Below are 15,220 nucleotides of genomic sequence, written 5' to 3' on the forward strand. Positions count from 1 at the left end.
AAATTCTAGCTACAGAATAATAGCATACAAAACATTTAATGAGATTCGAAAACATACTACCGGTTTAAAGTTGAAAAGTGGTGGCAAGGGTCGCCCATTTGGTAGGCGAGCGTTAGGTTCTCGAAGCTCGTCAAAGAAGGGATGTGCACATGCTTCGAGCTGTCGCAATAGAGAGCAGATAATGAGAACATGTGATGGGATCGTCTCTAAAACAGAAATATTGCAAGAGCTAATCATCGTTAGTTATTTTGTCGAGGAATGTCTTTATCAATGCTAGATATATTTGATTAATTGCTTGTCTGCTTGGTTGTTTGGTAAAATACTTGAAAGCATGTATGAATGTGAAATTGATTGTGTTTAATATGATTCGAAAAATACTATGTGATGCATAATAAACTGTCAGAATTGGATTATGGATGTGCGTACATGATAGGTGATTGCATGGAATTATCGGAAATCGAAATATATGCTTCGAATATCTGATTATGTGATACTTGTTATTCATATCGGATCAAAAATCAGATTTGTATGCCATTTTTCAAGTCATATTGGGATGAATTTTGATAAGGAAAGTTCAGTGTATTCACTCGAAGGGGTGAATGTCACTTTCAGATTCAGTGGTCTCTTCAGATTCAGTGGTCTCTACCTTTGTGGTAGACTCCACTTCATATGGGGTGGTTTGATTGTAGATAGTGTGGCTCTAGAGAACCTACTCTTCGAATGGTGTGACAAAAGTATGGGTGTGTTCATATGCATTTGCATAACATTCAAACATATGATTATCAATGTTTGATTTGGACTAGGATTAATATTGGTTGATTTGGATTATGCCATGACTTGTGTTTGTTTGTACTTTAGAGACACACTAAGCTTATTAGCTTACATCTCCTTAGTTTCTCTCTTTCAGATACTAGGTTAGGAGAACCAATACTTAGAGTTACGACATTATTCATAATTTATTATATTCATAGTATGACATTTTACTTGGGTTTTTCTATTCCGCATTTTATTAATATTTTTTTGGATAGTATATGTTAAATTTAAATATTTTGGGACATTTGACATAAATTTTGTTTTGGACTTTAGAGTTGAACTCTGAATCTGATATACGTTTGATTTATGTTTTTAATTATTATTGATTTATTTCGGTTATTTAAAGTATTAGAAATCAATAAATGCGAGGGTTAATTTTAATGTATTTTAAATAATGTTTGAATAAGTTTTGGGTACCTTAGTTAATGGGTCTTTTGGATCCAACATATTCATCTAGGTTAGGTAAATGTGGTTACATTTAGTGATATCAGAGCCAGGTTCAACCCTCGGACTATGATGCTCGACATTAAGATTTTAAATCGAAAAATGATTTTTGACATGCATAAAATATTTCATATTTAAAATGAATTTTTTTGGAATTATTATTATCAAATATTTTTTATAAATGTTTAATTTTGGAAACTCCAAGTACTAACTTTAATCTTAGGTATTGTCTTTTGTAGATAGTTCTCTATGGCACCTCATAAGAATTCTCGTCTAGTGACCAGTCAAGGTTGGGGTCGTACCTCTATGGATAGAGTTAATCCTCCACCTCTAGTTGTGTTGAGTTAATTGATTGACGAATATGGCCAAGAGGGGGGTGAATTGACAATTAAAATTTTGGTGGAAGCTTTTGCAGAAAATTGAAAGAAATTTGTACAGCGATTTAGAGTGGTTCGACTTTCTCAACCAAAGTCTACGTCCACTACCTTAGCTATCCACACTAAGGATTTTCCACAAATTCACTAATTTGTCTTTCTTTTGAGGACAAAGAGTAACCTTACAAACCCTTAAGAATTATACCCCAAATTCTTGAGAACACTCTCTCCCAAAGAAAACAATACAAATTTGCAAACTTACAAGGAAATCCTCACAAGGTAGATTGTTTGCACAATTCTAGAACAAAGAAAAGAACACTCAAGAATGAATACAATTGAGCACAATAAGTGTTTTTGAAAGCAAAATGAATATTGAATGAAAGATAGGCTTGAAATGCTCAAACTTGAGGTTTGATGCTTTCTCTTTGATTCTTTCTTGATTCTAGTTGCTTGATGTTTCTTATTATTGATCAATGGCTTCTAAGCTTGCTTAAATACACCTTGAATCACTTCTGAACGTTGGAGATCATTAATGAAGTTTTTGGAGCTGTTTAAGTGTGAAAACAATTAATATTTCTACTTGGAGCGTGGGGGAATCGGTACCCCTAATGGGGAATCGGTTCCCTAGGTGTAAAATTCAAATATTTCGACCGTTGAACAGTGGGAGGAATCGGTACCCCTGGGGGGAATCTGTTCCCTCCGAGCATACTGGAATTCTCGGAGCCAAACTATTCATGGGGGAATCGGTACCCCCTTGGGGGGAATCGGTTCCCTCTGAGCAATCTGGAATTTTTGGCTTTGAAATGGTTCAAAATATTTTGTAAAATCGTTTTGAAATTATTTTAAGATTAAAACTTAATTTTACACTTGATTAAGGATTTAAAATGAACTTTGAAATACTTTGAGTAATATTTTGATATTCGATTTAATATATCGAATATGCTTAGAAAAAATCTTTTTCAAAATTAAAATTCTTTTAATTTAATTTGTTATATCGAAACATCAAAATGTTTTCAACAATCTCCCCTTTTTGATATAACAAAACATTTTAAGATTTTCTAATTTCAAAATGAATTTTGATTTTGAAAAATACTACTCCCCCTTACTTTAACACTACTCCTCTTCAAAAACTCCCCTTTTAATTTAATAACATTTATCCCCCTTTTTGTTAAATCAAAAAGATTTGTAAAAGAATTTAAACAAGGTTTTGAAATCATTTAGCCAATTGATTATATATATAGTTTAAGCTGCTAAGATCACAATTAAGAGAAACGTTAGCCATTAGTTTCATAATCAATATTCATAAACAATGTGACATGCAAAATTGGTCATATATCTAACATGATGTAAATGATGCAATAATGAAGAAATTTAACCACACCAAATATATAAGTTCAAACATCTATAATCCATCAAATAAGTTCAAATATCCAACAACAAAAACAAAACAATCCAAAAACATTCAAAATGTTTAAACAATATATATAGAACTATTCATGGGGGAATCGGAGCCAAACAATATATATATAGTTTTCATAACAACAACATAATTCAATCAAAACACAATAATTTGAAAAACAAATTTTTTTATTTCAAAAATTTTGGAAAATTCTTGTGTTTTTGATGAAATTAGTTGTAATATCTAGTTTCTAATCACTAAACAATAAATTCCTGATCACTATTTCTATCTAGAACTAATTAAAACTAGTCATATGTTCAAAATCAATGAAATAGAGAGTTTAGAAAAATTTACCTTGAAATATGAGATTGAGTGGATTTTGATGTTGTTTGCACAATTTTAATGATGCTGCAAGTTTAGAAGATGATATTTGAAGAGAATTCCGATTAAAAACGTTGTTTTGAGGTAAAGTGGAGATATGGAGAGAGTAGAAGAGGAGAACGGCAGCAATGAGAGAAGAAGAGGGTTTGAGATTTTTAGGAGTTATGCCCGTGTTAAAATCCAGAACCCTAGGGGATATCGATTCCCCTAGGGGGAATCGGTTCCCCTTCAAAGGGGGAATCGGTTCCCTCATGAGGGTATAGATTACCTCTGCACCAAAATGCTAAAATCCGATTTTTAAACACACAAAATGCTAAATTAACTTTCTCTAGTGGTATTGGCAACTCATATATTGAAAATTAATCATGTTCAAACAATCAAATTAATCTTTAAACTATATTTGAACACAAAGTTAATTTTTATCAAGAATCATAAACTCCCCCTAACTGATAGCAATGAATGCAATCAAAAATTACTATTCTAAGCGTTTCTCATTTAGTCTTAAAAGTGCTAAAATTATTTTAAACACTAAGTGAAGATAGGTTGGTCAAACCTAATTCTCTCCTAAGTGTCCAAAATCTTTCCTTGTCTAAAGGTTTTGTAAAGATATCCGCTAATTGGTGCAAAGTATCAAAAAATTCTAGAACTACATCTTCCTTAGCGACATGGTCTCTAATGAAGTGATGTCTTATTTCAATATGCTTAGTTATAAAGTGTTGGATGGGATTTTTAGTGAGACAAATAACACTAGTATTGTCACACTTGATAGGAATGGTGCCAACTTCAATTCCATAATCAAAAAGTTGTTGTTTCATCCATAAAACTTGTGCACAACAACTACCAGCTGAAATGTATTCGGCTTCAGTGGTAGATAATGCAACACAATTTTGTTTCTTTGAAAACCAAGAAATCAGCATATTTCCAAGGAATTGGCAAGTACCGGAGGTGTTTTTCCTATCTAATTTGCATCCTCCATAATCCGCATCAGAAAAGGCATGCAAGCTAAAGCTAGAGTCTCTAGGATACCAAAGTCCTAAACTAGGAGTGTCCTTAAGGTTTCTAAAGATTCTCTTAACAGCTAGTAAATGTGATTCCTTAGGACATGATTGAAATCTAGCACATAAACAAACACTAAACATTAATGTCTAGTTTACTTGCAGTTTGATAAAGCAAAGAGTCAATCATTGACCTATATAATTTAACATCTACACATTTACCTCATTTATCTAAGTCAAGCTTTGTTGAAGAGCTCATTGGAGTGTCGTGAGGTTTGCTATTTTCCAGTCCAAACTTTTTGAGCATATCTTTGACGTACTTAGCTTGATTGATGAAGATGCCATCTTTTCTTTGCTTGATTTGGAGTCCCAAGAAAAATGAGAGATTCCCCCATCATGCTCATCTCAAACTCACTTTGCATTAGGTTAGAAAATTCTTGGCAAAGAACATCATTAGTAGAACCAAATATTATATCATCGACATAAATTTGAAATACTAATAAATCTTTACCTTTATGCTTTAAAAACAATGTAGTGTCAACCTTCCCTTTTGAAAAACCTTTTTCAATTAAAAAGTTTGACAATCTTTCATACCAAGCTCTAGGAACTTATTTTAAACCATAAAGCGCTTTTGTCAATTTAAGAACATGATCCGGAAATTTTGAATCTTCAAAACCTGGAGGTTGTTCCCACATACACTTCTTCCTTTATAAAACCATTTAAAAATGCACTTTTAACATCCATTTGATATAATTTAAATTCACGAAAACATGCAAATGCTAATAACATTCTAATTGCTTCCATCCTAGCTACGGGAGCGTATGTTTCATCATAGTCTATGCCCTCTTCTTGAGTATACCCTTAAGCAACAAGTCTAGCCTTGTTTCTCTCACTATATTACCACTCTCAGCAAGCTTATTCCTAAATACCCATCTAGTACCTATAGTAGATTTATTACTAGGCCTTTCAACTAATGTCCATACTTTACTTCTCTCAAATTGATTTAATTCTTCTTGCATAGTCATAATCCAATGTTCATCTTTTAATGCTTCTTTAATATTCTTAGGCTCAATACATGAAATAAATGCAACATAATTACAAATATTTCTAAGAGAAGATCGAGTTGTTACCCCTTTGGATGGATCACCTATAATCTCACCATCCTTGACATAGTTGTACTTTCTTGGATAAGATACTTCCCTTTCTTCAATGGTTGGATTCTCAAGAGGATCATGAGTTACCTCATCTTTTGTTTCTTCCTATGATGATGGTTCTTCAACGTCATGTCTAACTTCATTTGTATTTATAATACCTACATCATCATTCATACAAGAATCCTTCCTCGGAAGGGGATTATCATCGAAAACAACATGTATAGACTCTTCTACAACTAAAGTTCTTTTATTAAATACTCGATAAGCTTTAGAATTTAAGGAATAACCCAGAAAAATTCCTTCATCACTTTTAGCATCAAATTTGCCAAGGTTTTCTTTACCGTTGTTCAAAACAAAACATTTACATCAAAAAGGATGAAAATAGCTAATGTTAGGCTTTTTATTTTTGAAAATTTCATATGGAGTTTTCTTTAAAATTGGCCTAATCATTACTCGATTTACAACATAACAAGCGGTATTTGTGGCTTCCGCCCAAAAATATTTTGGCAAATTATTTTCACAAAGCATGGTTCTAGCCATTTCTTCTAAAGTTCAATTTTTCCTCTCAACAACTCCATTTTGTTGAGGGGTTCTAGGTGCTGAAAAATTATGGCTAATACCATTAGAATTACAAAACTCAATAAATCCAAGATTTTCAAATTCAGTGCCATGATCACTCCTAACACTAGTTATAGAGTAACCTTTTTCATTTTGGATTATTTTTGAAAATGTGATGAAATGTTCTAATGCTTCATCTTTAGTGCTTAAAAATAGAATCCAAGTATATCTAGAATAGTCATCTACCAAGACAAATGCATATTGTTTTCCACCCAAGCTAGTAGTCCTAGTTGGCCCAAAAAGATCTATATAGATAAATTGTAATACTCTACTAGTTGATACGTCATTAATGGATTTAAAAGAAACTCGCTTTTGTTTTCCTTTAGCACAAGCATCACAGATTTTATCATTATCAAATTTTAGTTTAGGCAACCCTCGAACCAATTCTCCTTGAACTAACCGTTGCAAAACACTCATGCTAGCATGTCCTAGTCTCATATGCCATAACCAACTATCATGTTCATCCTTTGCAACTAGGCATAAATTAGTCATTTCTATAGAGTCTAAATGCACCATGTATATGTTTCCTATTCTATGACCAACAAGCATAATCCTATTAGATGCAATGTCAATGACTTTACAACCATTAGTTTCAAATATGACATTGAATCCCTTATCACATAATTGACTAATACTCAAGAGATTATGCTTTAATCCATTCACATATAAAACATTCTTAATTTGTACCAATAGTACCAATACCTTCAATGTGACCTTTTGAATCATCACCAAAAGTCACTTCTCCTCCATTTTTGGCGTTAAGCTCAATGAACCGACTTTTGTCTCCGGTCATGTGTCTTGAGCATCCACTATCAAGGTACCATAAATTTGGATTTTGTTTCCCGTGCCTTGTAGCAATGCTCCTTTTCCTACAAACATAGATTAATTTCTAATTTTTGGTACCCAAATTCTTTTGGGTCCATATCCATTAGTTTCCAAAATCCTAGTCCCCTTAGGTATCCATTTGTGCAGGATATCCTTATCTTTAGTAGTAATGAGCTCTTTAGGAACCCATATACTTCTAACAATTTTTCTATTAGAGGTTCTTTGGAGACCTCTATGATTGTAGTTTTTAAAACGTTTTCTAACAAAGTTGGATTTTGAATTTTCTCCATTTTCAAAACGTTTTGTTCCAACTTTATCAAAAGAAGTTTTAAGATCATCAATTTTCTTTTGATGATCATCATTGACCTTTGAAAGTAAATTTTGCAAATCCAAAATTTTCTTTTCAAACTCTTCTAGTTTGATTTGCAAATCTTTGATTTTACTTTCAAGATTGTTGTTGGTTTTGGATATGAGTTTATTTTCATTTTTCAATTTTGAAACATCATTTTTATATTTTAAAAACAATTTCTCATAATCTGAAGCCAACCCATTATATTCCTCTAATAGCTCATCATAGGATGTATCATCAAAATTAGATGAGTTAGAGGTTACCTTAGAATCTTCCCCGAATGCCATCAAGCACAAGTTTGCTACTTCTTGTTCTTCTTCATCGCTCCATTTAGTCACATGAGCCTTGTGCTTATTCTTTGATTGACCCTTTCTCTTCAATTGTGGGCAATCATATTTGACATGCCCCGGCTTTTTGCATTCATAGCAAATGATCGAGTCCTTCTCTTTTGGTTCATTTTTTAGGCCTTCATTTCGTTTGAATTTTCTCCCTCGGTAAGGTCTCATAATTTTCTGAACCGTTTGGCAAACAATGCCATTTCCTCATCATCGTCATCTTCATCCGAATCACTCTCATCTTTTGTGGATTTGAGAGCAACTCAAATGTTTTTTCTTCTTCTCCTTCTCCTTGTTGTCTCTTCAATCTTATCAAGGTCTACCTCATCTTCAAGCATCATTTCATGAGTGAGGAGTGAACCGATTAGCTCTTCAAGAGTTAAGGACGTTAGGTCCTTAGACTCGATGATTGTCGTATTCTTTGATTGCCACGATTTTGGAAGGGAGTAGACTAACTTCCTCACAAGCTTTTCATTTGAAATGATCTCTCCATATGATTTGAGACCATTGACAATCATTGAAAATCTATCCGTCATAGCTTTGATATATTCATTTGGTTTCATCCTGAAATTTTCATAGATATGCGTTAGAATACTAATTTTACCTCATCGGTACCTTCATGAGTGACTTAAAGTTTGTCCCATATTTCTTTGGTGGTTGTACAAGATGAAACTCTTACGTATTCATCTGGTCCAAGAGCACAAAATATAATATGGATGGCTTTGGAGTTGAGCTGGAACATTTTTGTCTCTCCTTCACTCCACAATCTTGGATGAGTGAGAGGCTTGATGTATCCTTCTTCTACGACATTCCATGCTCCCATGTCACTTGCTTGAATGAATTACATCATCCTATTTTTCCAATAGGCATAGTTAGCCCCCATTGAAGAAAGGAGGCTTGTTAACGGGCATCGAATCAAGACCGGAGTCGAAGTTTGAAGTAGAGGCCATTGATGACTTTGATTATCGATGTAACTCTTCCCGAATCGACTCAAGAGGCGATTAAACCTTCAAATGAGTTAGGCTATGATGCCAATTGTTGAGTTACTTGATTGACGAATATGGCCAAGAGGGGGGTGAATTGGCAATTAAAATTTTGGTGGAAGCTTTTGCAGAAAATTGAAAGAAATTTGCACAGAGATTTAGAGTGGTTCGACTTTCTCAACCAAAGTCTACGTCCACTACCTTAGCTATCCACACTAAGGATTTTCCACAAATTCACTAATTTGTCTTTCTTTTGAGGACAAAGAGTAACCTTACAAACCCTCAAGAATTATATCCCAAATTCTTGAGAACACTCTATCCCAAAGAGAACAATACAAATTTGCAAACTTACAAAGAAATCCTCACAAGGTAGATTGTTTGCACAATTCTAGAACAAAGAAAAGAACACTCAATAATGAATAAAATTGAGAACAATAAGTGTTCTTGAAAGCAAAATGAATATTGAATGAAAGATAGGCTTGAAATGCTCAAACTTGAGGTTTGATGCTTTCTCTTTGATTCTCTCTTGATTCTAGTTGCTTGATGTTTCTTATTATTGATCAATGGCTTCTAAGCTTGCTTAAATACACCTTGAATCACTTCTGAACATTGGGAATCATTAATGAAGTTTTTGGAGCCGTTTAAGTGTGAAAACAATTAATATTTCTGCTTAGAGCATGGGGGAATTGGTACCCCTAATGGGGAATCGGTTCCCTAGGTGTAAAATTCAAATATTTTGACCTTTGAACAGTGGGGGGAATCGGTTCCCTCCGAGCATACTGATATTCTCGGAGCCAAACCATTCAGGGGGAATCGGTTCCCTTTGAGCAATCTGGAATTTTTGGCTTTGAAATGGTTCAAAATATTTTGTAAAATCGTTTTGAAATTATTTTAAGATTAAAACTTAATTTTACACTTGAGTAAGGATTTAAAATGAACTTTGAAATACTTTGAGTAATAATTTGATATTCGATTTAATATATCGAATATGCTTAGAAAAAATCTTTTTCAAAATTAAAATTCTTTTAATTTAATTTGTTATATAGAAACATCAAAATGTTTTCAACAAGTTGGTCAGACCCAAAAACCAAATAAATTTAATGAGACCAAGAGAGACGAGCAGCCTGTGAATCGGACTGAAGTTCATCAAGTTGGGAATGAAAACTCGTACGTACATCAGACTCAGGGTGATAGTTTACATGAATCTGAGTACGGTGAGACCATAGGTGATGATACTGCTACAATGAACTATGAATTACTTTGTTATCTACGTCAGACTGAGGGTGATAGGGAACCCATCTCGACTGAGTTCTTAGCTGTTGAAATGATTGCATTTATGGGTAAAACTGGGATTGACCCACTAGTGTTGAATATTGGTTTAAGAAACTACAACATCTGTTTGATGAAATGAATTACATGACTGATTATATGATGGAGTTGGTGTATCGCTACTAGATGGTGAAGCTCGGGACTGGTGGGAGTCTAAGCAGGATACTGTTCCAACTGGGCAAGTCACTTGGGAGTATTTTCAGCAGGCTTTTTGAGATAGTTATGTGAGGGCTGAGTATTTGCTAAAGTGTCGGGAGGATTTTTTTAATCTGAATCAGAATGATATGTTTGTGACTGATTATGAGATTAAGTTCCTGAGATTGGTCAAGTATGCTCCGAGATTGATTTTGAATTAAAAGGAAAAGTGTGATTGGCTTTTGAAAGGTATTTTCCATCAATTCAGACATGTTTTTCCTTGCACTATAATATTGTGTTTAATAGTTTACCTTCTCGGGCCAGGACTACTGTGGAGATCGAGCCATTACTGTCAAGTCCTAAACCCTATAATTATTATATAACTCGAAGGCAACCAAGACCACTTACTCAAGTTAGGTATGTGAATCAGTTTGGTAAAAGATGAAGAGACAATTGTGATTCTCAATAATATACACAAGCTAGACTGATGACATCTATCGTTCTGACTATTAGTGCTAGAGGTTTGACTGATACTCGAGGGGCACCATTCATATTGTCAGAAAAAGCATCTGGGAGAGATTTAGAGAAAGACTGGAGCGAATCTTCATTGTGGGTCTTTAGAGCATTGTTTTAATGAGTGTCATCTTCCGTCTACTAGTTCTTATAGTCCTAAACAGCCTCAGGCTTTAGCTCAAGCTATGACCCATGTCAGGGATCAAGTTAGACCAGTTAATTCTTGTTCGACTAGTATAGGTAGATTGGTTTAGAGTATAGGTTCAAATAGATCTATAGTGAGACAACCTGAGTTGGTATATGCTACTCGAATGTATGAGGATTGAGATGAGCCAGATGATATTAAATATATTTTCTTAAGTCATTCTATTTCCATTTTGGTAAATTTTGAAGCTGAAATTTTCTTTAAGGAGAGGAGAATTATAACACCCTGAATTTTTTCCAAATTTGAAACCCAACAATTTAAGGGAATTTTGTAAAAAGATTAAAACTTCTGACCATTTCTAGAAACCATAAAGATTTGGAGGATCAATCTTTTTATTTACCATTTTTATTTTAAAACACAACTTCATCCCTCGTTTCTTTATACCTCTACGAAGACTTCACTTGTAACACCCTCAGATCAATACAGGTGACCCGATCTTATCCAAGGTGTCACATTAGGGCCACCAAAGCGATCCACAGTAAAATTTTTTAAGAAAAATAAAATTTTTCTTAAACCATTTAGAAATTGTAAACAATTTATAAATAAAAACACAAGTCCAAAAAACCATACATATATTAAAATAGAATTCAATAATTTCGTACATCAAATCAAGTTATAGACTTCATATGCAAACAATGTGACCTACATGCCCCCTAATTACATCTGTATTGTACCCTGCAAGCAATGCCAAAGGAACTCCCAAACTAAAGTCTACAACAACATAAGATCAGTTCTTTAACCTGAAATGGTAAATAACATAATGAGCTTTGAAAACCCTAAACCCTAAGAGTCTACCTAAGAGAGAATCTCGGGGCCTAAGAGTCTACTCAAGGGTCACCTTAGGTCCATAAAGATTTACCAGCTTGATCAGAGCCTAACTTCCATACTCTAGCCTACTCAGATAGTATCCAAATTAAAACAATACATGTAATAACAATAAGAAGATTTATATAGTAAACAATAGTTCAACGATCCATAAATAGGCATATTTATATTTTTTTGGTAAAAACGGATAATCAGGAAATCATGATGCTAATCATATAGAATATTCATGTTTCAAAACAGATAAAATAGTCATATAGCTTATAAGGAACACCCTAGAGGATTTCGTTATTTTACAAAGGCACACAGTAGTTATCAAAAAGAAAAAAATGGAACTTCATTTATTGATCAAATTTCATATACATGATCCCTACTATAAGGGTTCGATTACTATATATTTAATCAAACTTTTAGGAGTTGATGTTTCATAAACATATAGGATTCCAGTGCATTAGAAAGGTATTTAGGAACCTTTACATCAAAAATATTTAGGATTCAGATATAACCAAAGTGATTTTAATATTTAGGTAATCAGAGTCTTTATGGTTCCCAAATAATTCTTGGTAACTTAATCCAATAAGGGTAAACAATGACTTGTAGTATTCATGATTTTGAGTCAAGTCCAATTAAATGAATCTCAACATCGTGATACTCCCCAATCATTTGGACTAATATCCTTCAGAATATTTACTTCTTAATACTAACTGCAATATTTGAACTAATCACCTTTAAAATCATCCTTGATTGGATCTTAAGGAGACAAACATGTATTCTATTGATATTTATTATATTTTTGTATTGCAAAAGCATTCCAAAATGTTTGATGTGTTTGGGTTGTTCTTCAACCTTAAAGGGGGCGGTACAACACTTAGGTTTTCCGATGTTTCCAAAATTTATCCAATGCCATCCACTTAATTCTAGGTCATAAGGGTATTTAGGTAATTTTAGCATATGATGTTATTTCAGTCAATTGGAAGTTCAAGGTATTTTGGTCCTTGTATTATTCAAGGGTATTTTGGTTATTTTAATACTCAAGCGTATATCGATCATTTTCTTTGATTCAATCGTATGAATCATGCCAATAATTTAGTTATCGGGTGCTTATTCCAAAAACCAGAAATTTTAAGTTTTTACCATCTTTGAGGTTAAAAATCGGTTATTTGGGTTTTTTAAACAAAACAAGCATTGGCCATGTAAATCGATAGTTTAATCGGATCAATATGTCTTTTCAGAGTTATTTTCAACTTCCAAGGACAATCCTTGTCTTTTTACATCACAAGGGTATTTTCATAATTTCTTATCCATGTATTTTTGGCATCTAACATTTAGCGGAAATAATTATAATTAACGGACCTTGAGGTTAATTGATCTACTATTAATCACTAAGTTTGATTTTTTTTCTTATTAGTCTTCTAATTTCTTGTGCGAGTATTCTGAGTCATATTTAGTATACTAAATTTAAATCATATCTAGTTCAAGTCCAGTAATAATTAACTATACGTAAATGATTAATAATATTTATTCATACAACCCATGCCAATGTGTTCCTTAAAGCATGCAAGAAGTAGTAATCTATTACCTCAATTTTTATGCCATATCGGTTGACCAGTTAAACTCCATTCGATCACTCTTGAACTTGATTTCAATGTCCCATAATATCCCAGATACATGGCAAAGTAAAATACGTCAGAAACAAAACTTAATCAGGTTAAATAGATCAAATCAAGAGATAAAATGCTAAAAAAAGCTTATCGGGTTTGAATTTGGCAAAACGGACATCGAAATCGGACTCTGGATGTTAGGAAACATAAAATATGGTTTTTTAAGAAAATTGACTTTTTGGTTAAAGTCAATGGTCAAGTGGTCAAGGTTAATGGTCAATGCTAGTGAGATCAACGGTCAATGTTGGACAGCTCAGCTCAGCTTGCGGCTTAGCTCACTACATGGCTTGGCTGGGGTGGTCTGGACGCGTACAGGTAGTCTGGATTTGTCAAGACCGGTTCTAGAAACTCCTCAAGCTACAAACAAAGCCCACGTGCAGTTGACAACGAGTGGGGCGCGTGTGTCGGCGAACAATCGACCGATTATTCCCTGAGCCTTCATTAATCATTTCAACTCATTACAACTCAAGAATTCAACCAAAACAATGTAAAACGAATGGAGAATGAGATCAAAATGCTTATCAACGATGGACGATGATAGGACGATGGTGAGGCGATGAACCCGATCGGGTTTTGATCATAAGAGCACACTGAGTTCAAACGCGATGGCGGTGTGGTCTACGATAGTTTATGATAGGTAGAATCGAAGGAAAAAACAATGACGATGTTAGATTTTTTACATAATTTCTCGAGATCCTCCATGACGATCGACAGAGAGTCTCTACGATCATCTAGAGGGGTTTTGAATACACAACGATGAAGATCACTTCGACTGGGACAATGTTGGTCACGGTGGCCGAAATTTGACGGAATTGATGGTGGTGGATGAGGCGACGATTGGTAAAATCGAGGGTTTTTAATGTTTGGGATTTGGGTTTGAAAAATGATTGATTTTGATTTGGGGGATTTCCAATGTCTAATTCGAATTAGACTTAAAATAAAATTTTCATAATAAAATAAGTGGAACAATGCCTAGCCTAAATGGTAGGGATATGACACCCCACTCCCTATGGCCCTAGTTCAAACCCTTGTAACCTCAACTATTGATTTCATTTATTATTAATTGATTCTTTGTCAATACACCAAATATGGGAAATTTAAAACTAATGCCAATGAATTTTCCAAAGTTATCTTTTTGGACTCTAAGTTTTACTCCGCATTCAAGTTAGTCCTAAATTTTTAGTAACTCTTAATTCAAGTTTGAATTCCATAATTTGATATTTCCTACTTTAGTTCTTGAATAAAATTTGGAGTATTACATCATTGGTTTTTCTTTTTCACTTTTTTGTTTCTTTTTCATCACCGGTTTTTGCTTAAACGTCGTCTGATAGTCAAGGTAAGTCCCCATTCATTGTCCCAACAATACCCTCTGTCGTCACCAATGGGCGCTGGTTTGGGACTGACCCCGAGCTATGGCTCATAAATCTCTACTGCTGCTACCTGTTTTTGTCGTTGGTGGCTATTGCGAGATTGAGATCTCATCGGAGAAGGCCTTAACGACCTGGGTTAGTGGCTAATTAGCCTTGGTTTGCTGTGGAAGCTCCAGTTAGCCCTAGTTTTATTATTTTCGTCAAATGTTATTGTCGGCTACCTTTGGTCATGTAAAGGTCATTCGTGAGGTTCTCAACCCTTGAGACTACTGCTGGTGAAGTTTCATCGCCGGCAGTCCCTTGTTTCTATATTAGTAGATTATTTTATTCAAACAAATCTCACTTTCGATTTCCCGATTGAGTTAAAAATAAATTCTATTTGTCATTGAATATTACTTTGTAATTTGAAATTACTAGATTAGGATTAAATTCCAATGTTATAATTTCGCACGAGACATTGACTCGGAATCAGAATTAACACCTCTTTCGCCATTACCCGTGAACTTTGAATCGAA

Source organism: Hibiscus syriacus, unplaced genomic scaffold, assembly GCF_006381635.1.
Source record: "Hibiscus syriacus cultivar Baekdansim isolate YM2019G1 unplaced genomic scaffold, ASM638163v2 tig00112217_pilon, whole genome shotgun sequence".
Classification (NCBI taxonomy): domain Eukaryota; kingdom Viridiplantae; phylum Streptophyta; class Magnoliopsida; order Malvales; family Malvaceae; genus Hibiscus; species Hibiscus syriacus.